The sequence below is a fragment of the Nelumbo lutea genome, chromosome 1 (genome assembly GCF_056320005.1).
Source record: "Nelumbo lutea isolate HS-2025 chromosome 1, American lotus-T2T, whole genome shotgun sequence".
Lineage (NCBI taxonomy): Eukaryota > Viridiplantae > Streptophyta > Magnoliopsida > Proteales > Nelumbonaceae > Nelumbo > Nelumbo lutea.
This window is the reverse complement of record NC_142684.1, coordinates 148,684,753-148,701,710: the sequence shown is the minus strand read 5'-3', so window position 1 is coordinate 148,701,710 and position 16,958 is coordinate 148,684,753. Positions and strand designations below refer to the sequence as shown.

Genomic DNA, 16,958 nt, shown 5'->3' with positions numbered 1-16,958 from the left:
GCAAAAATATGTTGCATTATCTACCACATAAGCTTAATACATTGCAGTGACTAAAACTTGGAATGAAATGTTGTGGATGAAGAATTTTTTTACAAGAACTTTGTTTGAAACAAGATATGTTTTTCATTGTAATAGTCAAAGTGTCTTCCACTTAAACAAGAATTTTAGGTTTCATTTTAAGTCCGGGCACATTCATGTGAGATATCATTGGATTAGATATATGTTAGAATAAAAGTTAATGCTACTAGAAAAGATCTATACTAACAAGAATGATTCAGATATAATGACCTAACAAGGGAAAATAACAAGCTTTGTAGAAACATTGTAGGTTTGAAATTGCACACTCTTCTTGAGTCAAGAGGGGGAAATTTGTTGGGTTTCACTCCTCATGTGGAGGTAGGGCCCACTTATATGTTGTTATTCTCTTGAAGTTGTTATTCTTAGTTGGAACTAGAGAAATTCGGGTGTGCTATTTCTCTTGTGGTGCTTATTTATCTTATCATTGGATATTATTTATTATTTCTCCTTTATCATTTATATTATTGATTAGATAACTAAGGAGTGGGGAGAAGGGTGTGTATGAGGTCCATGAACTTATCACAAAGAGAGCTGAATGATCATCTCAACCATTAGGTCATCATTTATATAATACAATATATAATTTAATACAAAATAACACAATTGTAGGTCAAGACCACATGAACCCAAGACCCAAAACAATTGTCATTCATGTTCACGATTTATTGAGAAAGATGCCAGAAGAAATATGAATACTTGAGTTGTTGCTTACCCACTATTAAAGGAGTAAAAGATTAAAGATATGCTTCTCTTTGTATTGGTCAAGTACACTACACATTCAAAGCTTTTTGCAAATGGTGGTTCTTAAATACATTAGAGTATTGTTGTAGAGCGGTGAACCCTTGTATGCACAAGGGCACTTTCTTAATTATCAAAAAATATGCATTTCTTGTATATTTATATTTTGCTTATAATCATTTGACACTGATGTTTATTATTAATAATGGCTTCAAGGGAAATGTTTAATAATATTAATGGAATTGTGGGATTCATATAAGTTTCCGTAATTTGTTCATACATTTCCAAAGCATTTATCTTCAAATTGCCTCTGTCATATTCTTTAGAATCTTTACAATACCAATGCTTAATTTGAACCTTGATATGGATGTATTATATTGGACCCTACACCTTTACTTTAGACTTAAGAATTCAAGGATAGAAAAAGGCAGAGATAAAATTCAATCCCATGAAAGTGACTAAATGTATTACTTAGTTGGGAGCCCCGTACTAGTTTTAAAGCCACACACTTGAATTTGATAAATAAAATGTTCAATTCGAAAGCTTGCATGTTTGGCTCAATTAGTTTTTCAAGCTTTTAAGTGGAATTCAAATTTAAGGTATCAAATATTTACTTGAACCAGAAAATAGAGTTTAAATTGAACTCAAATTCAAAATATTTTAGTCAATAGATGCCAAAGTTCCTTGAGCTTAGTTTGGAAGGAGTACAAATACAAATATGTAGAGCACAAAATCTTATATTTTTTATTGTTTTATATGTATTTGTACTGTACATATTTATATTCGTACTCTTACCAAACTGAGCCTTAGCTAATTTAATTGCACCTTATATCCACCAGTTGAGCCAATTGGCAAGTTCGAGCCACACACTAGACAAATGTCAACATGACATGGTTATCTCATTGTTTATGACACTGAGTTTAGAGGTGATGTAAAAACAATCTTTTCTTTCTATAAACAAAACATAAGACTAGCAATTTCCTAAATCAGTTCTTTAGGGATATTCGATTGAAACTTACCTTTTTGCTTTAGGAGTCTAGTTGGGATTCCCGTACTGGTTTTAAATCCATCAAAATATTCAAATTTAATTAACAACATCAGTACATAAGAGATATAATTTAACAATAAATAGAACAGAACCACAATAAAATTCATATATTTGACCCCATAGAGGTAGGACAAGGTTGTGTTTATATTAGTAGTCTAAACCACGTAGCTTATTTTTTCCTAGTTTTAAACTTGAATTAAAAGGATTCAAGATCATAGCTTTAGACTTGGTGAAATTTGGCGAAGTGCAAAAATCTATTCTTGGTATGAAAAGCTGGAGGACAAATCGTCGAATCCGTTGCCTATGGCGGTGGTAAATTGTTCATTTATTTACATTGTTGGTGGTATCATCAGTTACATCATCCAAGTTTCTCCATGGTTTTCAAAATCGGACCTGACTGGATGGTCGGACTAGAAAAATCGGGAATGGATCAAGTGACTGGTTCCGTTTTACCCCAAAACTATAATTTCGCCAAAAATCGTTGATTTGGTCAGCAAACTGCTGATCCGAGCATTCGAACTGTTCAAACTGTCCATTCGATTTGAACTGTCCATTCGATTCGAACAGTCAGACTGTTTGACCTAAGAACTGGACCCCTGACCGGTTCGTTGTCTGATTCAATTTTAAAAACCTTGAGTTTCTCAAAGCAGTCCCAGTCATATCACATCTTTGGATGAATTCATATCAAGATTAAATAAGAAAAAGCAAATGTATTTATGGAAATGCATTTAACTCTCAAAATAAGGTTATACTTCTTCCTTGTTGGGGTGTTTGCTTCTTATTTGGAAATGTACTAAATGTTCTCTTAGGCTTAGTTTGGAAGGTGTGCAAATACAAATTTGTAGAGTACAAAACCTTGTATTTTGTATTATTTCATATGTATTTGCATTGTACATATTTGTATTTGTACTCCTTCCAAACTGAGCTCTAATGTTTCTTTATTGCTTTTAGAATGAAATCATAAGAAAGGAAAACTATTAGCTTAGGTAAGAACATGGAGAATGTTGTTAGCAAGACTATCCTAATGAAGATATCTGTATTGCCATATTGGAATTTGAAAAACGTTGAATCACTGATCTCTGGGCGCATGAATCATTCAGCATGCTTTGTTCCGCTTTGTATAGTAGTAAGTTTGTAAATTAGACTGCATTTGGTTGCAATGTAAATGCAAATATATGTACACTGCATATTTATCCTCTTTTCGGTTCATGAATACAAATACAGTTTAGATTTTAAATCTTTTTTACAATCATGTTGTTCGTTTGAAATCAGTGCTAAGTGTGGGCCCCATCATTAAATGCTCCAACTACCTTATGCTCCAATGCCTTAATTTTAGTTAAAAAGTTGATTATCAAAAGAATATGAAATTGTATTAACAAAATAGGTATAGTAATACTCTCTTCTTAGACTACAAAAATATTAGAAAATACATTTTTGATATGATAATCATTAATTTTTACATGTTAAATAAACGTTTACAAATGCGAATCACAGTACATAAATACCTCGGTTCAACATTTGTATTACAAACAAACGGAGCCTTAAGCTCAACTTGGAAAGAGTATAAATACAAATACATACAAACAAAAAAAGAAAAATACATACTAACAAAGATGAGAAAACAATAATAGAGAGCAGAAAACAAGCGTGAAAATTTGAGAGAAATATTTCTTTCTTTCTTGTGCATTCCATCTTAGATATACAACCATATATAGAGAGAGAAGTTAGTTATAACCAACTCACCAACTCAACAAATGTAACTAATTCTTCAAAATTACAATTTGCATTACCCCCCCCCCCCACCCTCAAGATGAATATGGATATTGAGCATGTTCATCTTGCCTATTAAGCGTTGAAAATGCGAAGGTTGCAAGGCCTTGGTGAACGCATCTGCCACCTGATCAGAAGAAGGTAAATATAGTAAATGCAGGAAACCACTTTGAACTTGATCCCAGACAAAATGATAATCCACCTCAATGTGTGTACTCCGCTCGTGAAACACAAGATTATGAGAAAGATAGATTGCAGAATGATTATCACAATGTAACGAGATCGGCAATGAAACTGTAATGCAAAAATCATTGAGCAAAGAAGAAAGCCACACCAATTCACAAGTAGTGGCTGCAATAGCACGATACTCCGCCTCAGTTGAACTTCGTGCCACCAAATTCTACTTCTTAGACTTCCATGTGATCAAAGAATCACCAAAGAAAATACAGAAGCCAGAAACGAATCTCCTTGTATCTGAGCAACCAGCACAGTCACTATCAGAGAAAGCCCTCAACTGTGTAGAAGAACCTACAGAGAAGAAAAGACCAGCTCCAGGGGAAGATTTCAAGTATCTCAACACACGATGTACAACTTGTAAGTGAAGATCAGTAGGTTTATCCATGTATTGAGATAAAATCTGCATAGCATAAGAGATGTCGGGATGAGTGAAAGTGACATAAATCAACTTCCCAACCAACTATCTATAATATGAAGCATCAGCAAGAAGAGTACCACTATCATTGGCCAACTTATGATTAGGATCAATTGTTAGACAATTTTGTATGCCCTTAGCTTCAATCAGAATGATGTACTTTATGAGTTTATTGTAAATGAATAAAAGTGCATATTTGATTCATGTTCCCTTGGTATGTTTCTGTGTAATACCCTTAAACTGGACACTTAATGAGACTCGTGTTAGTTTAGAATGTTCATAGCTAGTGGATCGATCTGGGGAGACCTATCCTAACAAGGCTGACACTGTGGTGCCACCAAGTCGGTTGGGGTGGGCCGTCTCAGTTGCCAGGGTGAGACCCTAGCCACATACAGTGTAGGATTAATTGAATCTATGAACTGGACCAGATTTTCAGTATTGCCCTGGACCTTTGAGATTGATGGAAAAAACTGGAAAGTTACATCTGACCCCTAGACTCGGTTCTGATACTGCACTAGGTGTCGGATTGGACTGCCTTTGATATACTAATCAATGAGATCCTTAGCGGGGGTCAAAACCTGGGTATGTTGGGATAGTCTAAGAATTCATCTGAGTGGATGATCATAGTGACAGAATCAGCCCCTTTGTCGGACAAAGGTAATGATCGGGGATGCACTCTCACTAATGGAAACCAAGACTACCGGCAGGCGATTTCAATCGTTGAGATTGGTTTTGCAAAATATATTTTATATGAGATATAAAAGTATATATATTATGGTTTCGAAATGATTTGCAAAATGTTTTTATTCCCGGGATCCATATAAGCAGAGAGTGCAACACTGTTCCTTGTAGCCGAGGGAGAGGTCCTCTCTTGTTGGGCAGTGTGTGATCATTATGGGCTGAGAGGTTAAGTATAAGACCATTGGGGATGATACCTGATGGGCTAATCTTGCATCTGCCCATAGTCCTTGGGTGTTATAAGGTGGCTTGGCTCAGGGACCACTTAGGGTAATTGTTGGGCCCATAGAGCCCATAAGATGGGTTTCAGGGGGTGCACTGTCCTTAACAGTGTATTTGGGCAGGCTTTGTGACAAAGGCTGGGCTGAACCCATGTGGCTGATGTGTAGATCAATGTTTGGGTCCCATGCCATACAAGGAAGCCCAACTGGGCAGCAGTTTGGAAGGTTAAGTGAGTACATGACCTTAATTGGGCCTTAAGCCCATTTCGAACTGGGCTGATTTGATCAGTCAATTAAAAGGGGTGAATTCTAAGATAAGGGTTATCCCTTATCACTTAAAGGGACTTCTAATTCAAATATGATTCGGATCAGCAACTCCTAATGGGATTAGGAGTTGATCCCTTTACGATTATAAAAGGAGGAGGGGGTGGCAGCCTTTAGGCATGCATCCATCACACTCTTGTCTTCAGAGCTGAAATCACAATATGAGAGAATTATGCGCCCTGCGAATACTCTCTTGCAGCCGCCACTTCCAGCAGTTCGATCTCTAGTTCTTGGGAGAGATCAAGATCTTGATATCAATCTTTTGGGAAAAGATTGATTGGAGTTGTACTCACAAGCCATCCAGTTGATTCTTGCGAAGGGTCAAGTTCTTTTGAAAAACATTGTTGATTCTGCTCCATCCTGCACTACGCCATCTTCAGTGGGAGCAGATTTTGGATCATTCCTTGGGCGTGAACACCTCCATTGGGAGATACTGTTTCTCTATATCAGGTACATCCTCTCTCTTACTCATTTTGATTCAAATCTGGTTTGGTTCATGGTTCAAGATTGATCATTGAAAAATATGTTTTTCGGTTCCCTGCAAAGATGGGAGAAATTTTTGAAATTCGCCCAATCTATTCTGCAAGATTTGGGCGTCCATGTGATGGATATCCTATCCCTACATCAATGGGAGTAGAGACAGGTTTGCAACCTAATTTCCCATGGTCATTTAACATGTCCAACACATATTTTCTTTGGCAGACTACAATCCCCTTGTCAGATCTTGCAATTTCAAGACCTAAGAAGTATTTCAATGAACCCAAATCTTGTAATTGCAATGTCTCTAGCTCTAATACCAGAACATAGATGAGAAAACAATAACAGAGAGCAGAAAACAAGCATGAAAATTTGAGAGAAAGATTTCTTTCTTTCTTGTGCATTCCATCTTAGATATATAGCCATATATAGAGAGAGAAGTTAGTTATAACCAACTCTCCAGCTCAGCAGATGTAACTAATTCTTCAAAATTATAATTTGTATTACATACAAAACACAATATTTTGCACTTTACAAATTTGCATTTATACTCTTTTCAAAATTGAGCCTTAAGGTTTGAGGAAGAAAGATAGGGTCAAAAAGAGAAGAAAGAGAAAATAAAAGACGAGAACTAGAAGCTTTCTATTTAAAAGATAAAATAAATAATTAAACAAATATTTTTCTCTATTAATGCATGTTTTATTAACAAAATCGCATTACCTGTAAGCATGGCCACAAAGCAATTCAATTCAGTGGACTCCAGTGGAAAAAGAATATCAATTGTTTTACATTTGAAATGACATATTTGCATTTCACTATCAATTGTTTGATATTTGGAACTGGGATAATGTTTTATCTCCATTAACTATCACACGTGGGAATACCACAACCAATGTAAGAACAAGTGGTGTTGGTTATTAGATCTAAGCAAAGTCTATGGTGTAAGCTAGACCACATCATATTCGGACTCGTCAATGCACCCTAGATTTAACTAACGGTGGCTATAATACAAACAATTCCCTGTCAGCATTTGGTAACTACTAACTGCATATTCGGAATGTCTCTCGTACTTGTGCTTATTATTTATTAGGCATGACCCCGTACTAAGTACGGCATCATTAATCTGAATTATTTCAGTTTTTTTAATTATTTATATTAGACATTTAAGTTAAGCTTTTTATTTGATTTAAGAAATTTACTATGTTTTATTTAGAGAATGACCCCGTACTAAGGGGAAACTACTGTATCATTTAATTTGAAATTGACTATTTAACTATAAAATTTAAAGTAGAAAAATTAACATGGATCTTACATCTTTGTAATTGACAATCTATTCTGACCTAATTTGTTTGGAAATCACTATTAATTTATGTTGTTTTAATATGACTTAAGAGATTAAATGAGATCATATTTGTAAGTTGTAACCCAGTAACCCACTTTAATTGGTATTTAATATTTATTTGATAATTTATTTTTAAAAGTTAAAGTAGGTTACACTTCCCAAAAAAGTTAAATCTAATTTGCAATTAATAAACTATTTCATCTAAAAGAATGAAGCTCACACCATTTGTATTAATTGTTTAGTCATTTTTATGAATTTCATTTATTTTTATTTTTATCCATTTAATATTTTGAATATTTTTAAGTTAAATTATTTGTTTAATCGTTACTTTTGAAAGGATTGTGTTTGAATGAAATTCAGTTATTATCATAACATTTGAAGTGGCCACTTTTAGGGATTAGGATTCTACATGTGTGAATTTTAAGAGTTATCACTTTTTTGTGAGTGGATAGACTTTTTTTATTTTTATTTTTATTTTTTGAAGAATGGATAGACTTTTTCAATAGTGAGAGTTTAACTTCTTTTAAGATTCTATCTATTGAAAATTTACAATTCCACATGTCTAAAGTGTGGGGTTGTTGCTTGAAGACCTTCCTTTAATATATGTATATAACAGGGTGAATTGTGGCTGTGAGGTCAATGTGAGGAGCACATCCCAATACTTGGTCCTCATAGTACCTAGCCATGCATTGGGAGAATCTCCCCATGAAAAATAGAACATACAAGTCTAGAAATGTTCTCAATACATGGTTGCAAAAGTCTGTGACAATGGTGTAGGGACGGTTTCGTGTGACAAAAGTCTGTGACAATGGTGTAGGTCCTCATAGACCTGCTCATAACAAACTGTCCCAACAAACCAACAATATCCCAATATGATCTGTATCTACACATCTCACTGAGATTGGAGTGCAGACATAGATGACGTTGGGAAACAACTTTGACGAGCACCGGATTAAATATCCTTCTACAAAAAAAAAAAAAACATTAAAACCCGTCATTAAGCCCTGCTTTGTAAATTTCTAACTCAAAAATGCTCCAACAAATTAAAACTTTGGATGGTTGAAAATCACAGTTCCTTATCACCAGAGCAGCCGCAAAACACCAAAACCCCAAGCTCAAGTAGGCCTGACTGTTCTTACGCAAACGACCTTTTTTTGCAAGGACTCTTTGCAGCATTGCTTCAATTTTAAACACGGTAAGTTCAAAGTTCTTATTATCTCACCTTGGATTCAAAAGAATATAAATTTGCTCAAAAGTTTCGATCTAGAAATTCTGTACAATTCATCACAAAGATTGAAATAGGATCGTGTAAGATAAAGATAGTACTCTCTCTTTCAAAGGTGACGGATGAATCAACTGTTGAAGAACCAAGCATATGTTTGATTTGAAGGAAAAGGTAACGAAAGGAAGGGAAAGGTAGGGAAACCTATACAAGGTTTGTAAAGGTTTCCCTACTTCTTACTTCAAATTTCAAAATCAAACACAACACAAAAAATCATAAATAACAAAAAGAGTGAGGTTCATAAGAGGGAGCAAATAGTTGAAATTCAGGGAAGGGATAAGGAGGTGGCATTTGCTACCACTTTTTAGACCTTTAAAGTCTAAAAATGTTGCTTGTCAGATGCCACCTATGTTTGGGTTTGAGTCTGATTAGAAGATCTGAAACCCAATTTCAGATCTAAATAGAAAAGAGTCGGACAGGTGCTTAATGCGCTAAGGGGTATTTCAGACCTAGGCAAAAGACAAAATTGCCCTCATACGTTTTTGAAATGACCTGTAATGCCCTTCATATAAGCCAAAAAATCATGTCATTTGACTCCTTTGGTTCGAGAAAGGAGCACCACTACTATGGGTTCTGTAGGTATGTTCTTCGACTCAGTTAGAACGAAAAATTAGGTCACATTTTCTTCCATTTTTCTAGAATTTCAATTTGTTCATGTTTTCTTCCTTTTAGGGTTTCGATTTGCTCCTTATTTGTTTTTTTTCCTCCTTTTTCTCTATGCTTTCACGTAGTGATGGTGCGCAATTTAGAAGCTCTTAGCTGGAAGGTTACCTAGATGCTCGCTTAGCGAGTTGGTGAAAGAATGGTAGGATCCATCTAATGGATGCCAAGAAAGGTGCGGAATGGGGGCGAATTTCAAAAAAAATTCTTATCTTCTTTCAACTGAGAATCACATTCCCTAAATTTAGAATACATTATTCAAAGATCCTATTTGAACTATAAGCAAACCAGATCTGAACCAAAAGGAAACAGGAAAGATTATACCTGATCCGGAGAAATAATATCTCCCAAAGTTGGTGTTCACGCCCAAAAAAGTAACCAAGATCCGCTCCTGCTGAAGAAGACACAGTTGTGGATGGAACGGAACCAGTAGGGTGCGTCCCACACACTAGATTCTTCACAAGAACCCTCTGGAAACCTTGAACACCGAATCCTAGTGTCTTTCTTGCAAGACTATTGTCAAGAACTGCTTTCTTGACTTCCTGTTGTAGCAAATATCCAATCTTCCAACAGGTAGTGGCGGCGGCTAAAGGAGGAGAAGTCCAGGGACGAAAAGGGCAGAACTGTCTCTTCTCTCTGGAGTCTGTGAGAGATCAAATCTCAGATTGCAGGATGTGTTTCTTGCTTCCTCAAACCCCCTAGTTCAAAATCTGATATTTCTTCTAGGGTTTTCTCCTCTTTCTTCTTGATTAAGAAACCTCCCAATATTTTTGGGAGTTATCCCAATCCAAATCATTATTTGGATAGAGGTTAATCTTAATCCTATCTGCATATTAAGTTAGTTAACTCTTGATCTTATCAGAAGGTTACCAGATTCAAATCTAATTTGAATTTGGTCTCTTAGAGTGGACTTTTGGCACATTAATCTCAGATTCGCCCTATGAACTGGTGATCATATCAGCCCAGTTCGAAATGGGCTTTTGGCACATTAAGTGTTCAGCGTTTAACTAGTTTCCATCCTGCTGCCCAGTTGGACTTCTTTGTATGGCATGGGACCCAAGCATTGATCTACACACCAGCCACATGGGTTCGGCCCAGCCTTTATTAGAAGGCCCAGCCGAATTCACTGAAAGACTCAGTGACCCCCTTGAGCCCATCACATGGACCCTATGGGCCCAACACTTACATTAAGTGGTCCCTAGGCCAAACTATCTTATAAAAACCCAGGGACTGTGGGCAGGTGCAAGATTAGCCCATCAGGTATTATCCTAAATGGTCTTACACTTAACCTCCCAACCATTAATGATTAAGCACTGCCCGACAAGAGAAGACCTCTCTCTCGACTGCATGGAACAGTGCCGCACTCTCTACTTACATGGATCCCGGGAATTAAAACATTTTGTAAATCTTTTGAAACCATACATATACATTTATATATATATATATATATATCTTATTTTGCAAAACAAAATTCCAACGATTGAAATCAACTGCCAGTAGTTTGGTTTCCATCAGAGAGAGTGCATTACCGATCATTACCATTGTCCGACAAAGGGGTTGATCCTGTCACTATGACCACTCAATCAGATGAATTCTCAGACTGCCCCAACATGTATAGGTTTTGACGCCCACTAAAAATCTCACTGATTGACACATCAAAGACAGCCCGATCCAACACCTAGTGATGTGTCATAATCAAGACTAGGGGTCAGGTGTAACTTTCCAGTTTTGCCCATCTATCTCCAATGTCTAGGGCAATACTGAAAATCTGGTCCGGTTCAAGGGTTCAAGCAATCCCATACTGCATGTGCCTTGGGTCTCACCCTGATGGCCGAAACAAGTCATCCCAACACTTGGTGGCACACCAGTATCAATCGTGGCAGGATAAATCTCCCCAGACTTATCCAATGGCTGTGAACATTTAAAACTAACACAAGTTTCTATAAGTGTCCAGTTTTAGGGTCTTACACAGAATTATACCAAACAACATGAATCAAACTTGCACTTTAATTTATTTTCACTAAATAACAAAAGTACATCACATCCGATTGAAGCTAAGGGCATACAAGACTGTCTAACAGCTCCCACTTGCACTTAGGTTCAATCTGGTACAAGCCGAAGTCCCATACTTTCCATGTGTTTCTCAAACACCTTCTGCGTGAGTGGCTTAGTCAATGGGTCTGCCACATTATCCGTTGATGCTACCTTCTGAATTAGGACGTCCCCTCTACCAACGATCTCCCACAGTACATGGTACTTCCTCTCGATGTGCTTTGATTTCGAGTGGGCCCGAGGCTCTTTAGCCTGGGCGATCGCTCCATTGTTGTCACACAACAACGGGATGGGTGATGTGCTAGACGGAATCACTCCCCATTCGTGTATGAATTTCTTCATCCACACGACTTCCTTGGCAACTTCACTTGCAGCAATGTACTCGGCCTCAGTTGTGGAGTCTGCAGTGGACCCATGTTTGCTGCTTTTCCAGCAAACAACACACAATCCTATCGTGAAAACATACACAGATGTAGACTTTCTATCATCTGGATCCGATTGGAAATCGGCATCGGTATACCCCAGAACTTGTAGTGAACTACCATCGAATACCAGACAAAACTCTTTTGTCCTTCAAATGTATTTAAGTATGTTCTTCACAGCAGTCCACTGCTCCTGCCCTGGGTTAGCCTGGAATCTGCTTACCACACTCATCGCCTGAGCTATGTCCGGGCGAGTGCACAGAATGGCATACATGATGCTCCCTACGGCTGAGGCATAGGGGACATCTCTCATGCCCTCAATCTCCTCAGAAGTCTTGGGAGACATCTTCTTGGAGAGAGTTACTCCATGTCTGAAAGGAACATTTCCTTTCTTGGAGTTTTCCATGTTGTACCTTTTGACAATTTTGTCAATGTAAGCAGCCTGGGACAATCGAATTATCCGCTTCGATCTATCTCTATAGAGTCGAAGACCCAGTATGTATGAAGCTTCTCCAAGATCTTTCATGGAGAACTGCAATGACATCCACACCTTGACCGTAATCAACATTCCTACATCATTCCCAATGAGTAGGATATTGTCCACGTCCAATTATCCGGATTCTGCTCAAAGTCAAACGTTTTGACGGCAGAATCAAAACGGATGTTCCAACTCCTAGAACCCTGCTTAAGTCCATATATGGATCTGTTGAGTTTGCATACCATGTGTTCCTGACCAGCAGCAATAAAGCCTTGCGGTTGCTGCATGTAGACATCTTCAATAAGATCTCCATTTAGGAACGCGGTTTTGACATCCATTTGCCAAATCTCGTAGTTATGGTATATTGCTACAGCTAGCAGGATCCTAATGGATTTAAGCATGGTCACGGGCGAAAAGGTTTCCTCATAATCGATGCCTTCTTTCTGAGTATGCCCTTTCGCCACCAAGCGAGCTTTGTAGGTCTGAATCCTGCCATCGGGGCCCTTCTTCCTCTTGTAGATCCATTTGCAACCAATTGCTTTTACCCCGGAGGGAAGAATTACTAGAGTGCAGACTCCATTGGTTTCCATCGAGTCCATCTCAGCTCTCATGGCCTCCACCCATTTCTGGGAATCTATGTTTAACATAGCTTCCGCGTAAGTCACGGGATCCTCTTCACTAGTCAAGGCTTCCACCAGGTAGGTATCTTGGTCATAACCATATCGGACTGGTGGTCTGGATACCCGGGTGGACCTTCTAGGTTGGTCACTACCTGGAACTTGTGGGACATCTCCCACTGCTCCTAAACTCTCCTCATCAAGAACCATTTCCTGACGGTGAGTGTCCATGATATATTCGGATTCTAAGAATTGGGCATTTCGACTACAGAACACTTTCTGCTCACTTGGGTCATAGAATAGATAACCCATTGAATCCTTTGGGTAGCCTATAAATATGCAACGGCTGGTTTTGGATTCCAACTTGTCCGCACTTGTTCTTCTAACGTGTGCAGGACAACCCCAAATCTTCAAGCGTCTTACACTTGGCTTCCTTCCAGTCTATAGTTCATATGGAGTTTTCGGAACTGATTTGGTTGGAACTCGATTCGGCACGTAGATAACAATCTCTAGTACATATCCCAAAAAGGATGTGGATAATTCTGAGCGTACGAGAAGTGACCGGACCATGTCAAACAAGGTCCTATTCCTCTTCTCTGAAACACCGTTGAGTTGTGGTGTAGCAGGTGGAGCTAGTTGTGACACTATCCCATTATCCTTTAAGCAGTCCCTGAATTCGTCAGAGAGATACTCGCCACCTCGATCCGATCGAAGGGCCTTAACTTCTCTCCCTAACTGTTTCTCGACTTCCTGTCTGAACTCTTTGAACTTTTCAAAGGATTTAGATTTGTGTCTCATTAGGTACATGTAACCATATCGTGAAAATTCATCTGTAAAGGTGATGAAGTACACGTGTTGATTCCGTGCCCTAACACTCAGGGGACCACATACATCAATATGTATTAGGTCAAGTGTGCCTCCAGATCTTTTAGGCTTACCGTCAAATGGCCGCTTAGTCATCTTACCTTGAAGGCAAGGCTCACAAGTGGGAAGATTTTCTACGGTTAGAAAATCCAAAGGACCATCCTTTACCAGTCTTGTGATTCGGTCAATACCGATATGGCCAAGTCGGTAATGCCAGAGGCACATGGGATTAATTGTATCACGATTCTTTTTCTTGGGATTTTCGACCGACGTAGTTTCGGTTAGGTTAGTTTCTAGAGAATGATGTAGAACATAGAGACCATTCTCCAGTTCCCCTTATAAGATGAATTTGTTATTTCGTTTAACAGTAATCATATTACTAAAATAAACAGTATATCCATTAGCACACAGTTTAGAAACAGAAATTAAATTTCTTCTCAAGTTCTGTACATAAAGACAATCTTTAAGTACAAGGACTCCTTCTCTAAAAACTAATTCTAAGGTTCCTATCGCCGCAGCTGCAACACTTGCAGTCGTTCCCAAGAATAGTGTCACCTCGCCATCACTCAATCTTCTGCTTACTTTAAACCCCTGCAGTGAGTTACATGCATGAGTTGAAGCCCCGGAATCAACACACCAGGACACAAAAGTAACTAACATATTAGTTTCTATGACACAAGTTTCGATGTTACCTTTCTTAGATTCCAAGTAGGCAGGACAGTTCCTCTTCCAGTGGCCGATCTGTTTGTAGAAGTGACTGACATCAGATGCCTTGTTTTTCTTCTGCCTCTTGGGTTTGGCATCTTTCTTCTAGGGCTTCTTTGCCTTTCTCTTTTTCTTGCCCGATCTGTTAGCTTCAGCAAGCATAACCACAGGCTCATCATTCTTTCAAAGATCATCGGCCCTCTACAACATATTACTGAGTTCCTGGACACTGACATTCAACTTATTCATATTGTAGTTCATAGTGAACGCATTGAAAGAAGAGGGCAAAGAATTCAGGATGGCATCTACTTGCGTGCCAAGATCTAGCCTGGATCCAAGAGCTTCAAGTTCATTAATGTATCCCATCATCCGAAGACAATGGTCATGAACTTTCTGCCCCTTGGACATCTGCGCGGTCATGAACAATTTCAGGACCTTCTGTCGAGTAGAACGGTTCTGCTCTTCATACATTGTTTTTAGACTGTCCAATATGTCCTTGACTAGTTCGATCTGATCGAACTACCTCTGTATTGAGTTGTCTAATGAGGAAATGACAAAGCAGCGGGCTAGGGAGTTCTTATCCTCTAAATCTTGGTAGTCCCTCCTACGGGCCTCAGAAGCCCTATCACCCGGACATTCTAGGGTAGGATTTTTCACCACCTTATCTAACTTTTCAGAAGTTAGGACCAGCATAAGATTTCTGTACCAGTCGGCATAGTTTGGGCCCTAAGCTTGTTATCATCTAGAAGCTTTGCAAATTGGCTGTTTGCCATTTTCTGATAAAACAGCAAAAACGTTAGTCCACAACATTAGTTTGATTCATGTTACTTACATAGATATGGCTTTTAATCTATGTTCAATTACCATTTATTCATCTCTGAGATTTTCCCTCCCTTCTCAGTGACGGAGACGACGGAAAGTCTCTAGAAATGTGGAAAATCACATAGGGTGCGTGAAGCCAACTGTTTCAGCTGCATAACCCCACCACCTTTTTGTGACGGATCATATCCACTCATCAGATGAGTTTACCTTTGGCCTCTGTCAGACAAGGTTCAGAGCCGTTTTCAAGTAAACTTTTCTTCTAGTGAGTGCACACCCATCATATTCAGGTTACGCCAAGGTACCCTGAGAGAGTTCCCATTTTCTGGTGAAGCCCCTCCCACATTGGTCTATGACGCCCCTATCATCTAATGAAACACTCTAACAGATCCAACAGCAAATGGATAGCCCAATTGTATGGTGCGTTTCCTCATTACTGTTGGACCCATCATTGTGCTAATGACGGAAGGCCTTTAGAGAGTCCATCAAATGGATCTCCCTATCTCACTATCACACGCACTCAGATTTCTGGTGGGCCTCAATCGGCTAGGGGTTCCGTACGCATCCCTTTTCAGGGTTGTGCGGCCCACCAAGTAGATAGGGGTCATCCAACGACCTTAAGGGACACCATGGCAATTATGTGCATTCAGCCATGGTGTGCGCAAGAGCTACTAACGAGTTAACATGGGCCAAGTGCTTATGGCCCATGGTCGCAGCACATCATACATCCAAACATCACATGTAAAAGAAGAATTGATCCAATCAATTAACTGCTGTAAAGCCCATCGAATGGCCCATTTAAAACTTAAAGCATTAACAATTAATGTTTACTAGGTGTATGGGCTGAATTGCAGTTAACAGTTTGGCCCATGCAGCTGTTCTCACAACAATGGGCTTTTGCAGTTTTAACCCTTTAAAATTGGGCTTTACAGGTGGGCCAAATTAATCCCAGTAATTGAACATCAGATTTGGAATAATCAGTGTGAGAAATATGGACTAAAAAACAGTCCCCTTCGAATCTCAGATTCGGTCCAAACAATTTTGGTCCAATCTAGACCGAAAAGGTCCAAAACTGATTTTCAATTCAAGAATTAATTCAAGAGAGATCTGAAATTAATAATTTTTTATTTTAGACAATCACAAATCAAAAATATGGACTGTTCGTACCACCGGCAAAACAAAGGTTAATCACTAAAGTTACAGTTTCATAAACTGTAAATCGCAGTATGCGATTTCTCCATCTGCAAATCTCCAGCGCCACCATCTTCTTCCTTCTTTAATCAAGAAAATAAATAAAAAACATAAATTCTATTTATATTAATTAATTACATTCTTGATCAAATCCTATACATTCAGTCTAGAAAAATAAAAAATAACTATTTACAGACCGAATAATAATAAAAGGAAGAAAAAAGGGTACGCAGACTATCTGCGGCAAATCTGCATTACGATCTCCTAGTTCGAACAGTCCATTAAATCAAAAATAAATAAAGAACAAATCTAAATAAATTTTTGGATTTAACAAAATTAATTTCAGATCAAACGCCCTTAACAAAAAACCATTTCTTGAAAAAAAAGAAAATCTACGCAGATCTTGGCAAAACATTTTTTGTTCATCTGTGCAGGGTCAGATCTGATTTTCTTTTGGTTCAAGATTCGAACCTGTGGCTC

The 16,958-nt window shown here is 38.2% G+C and overlaps 1 long non-coding RNA gene across 6 annotated transcripts in view; it reads right to left on the bottom strand.

Moving 5' to 3' along the window:
- Positions 1 to 3,680: 3,680 nt before the first annotated feature.
- The window catches only part of LOC148878279 (uncharacterized), a 48,647-nt gene continuing 35,369 nt past the window's right edge, over positions 3,681 to 16,958 (bottom strand). For 4 of the 6 annotated variants that reach the window (XR_016101290.1, XR_016101288.1, XR_016101291.1 and 1 more), the window contains one exon: positions 3,724 to 4,271. This is a non-coding gene — a long non-coding RNA (uncharacterized LOC148878279). Of the gene's footprint in view, positions 4,272 to 8,446; positions 8,567 to 16,958 lie in introns of those variants that run through there. The other 2 variants (XR_016101289.1, XR_016101299.1) reach the window with 2 other exon arrangements.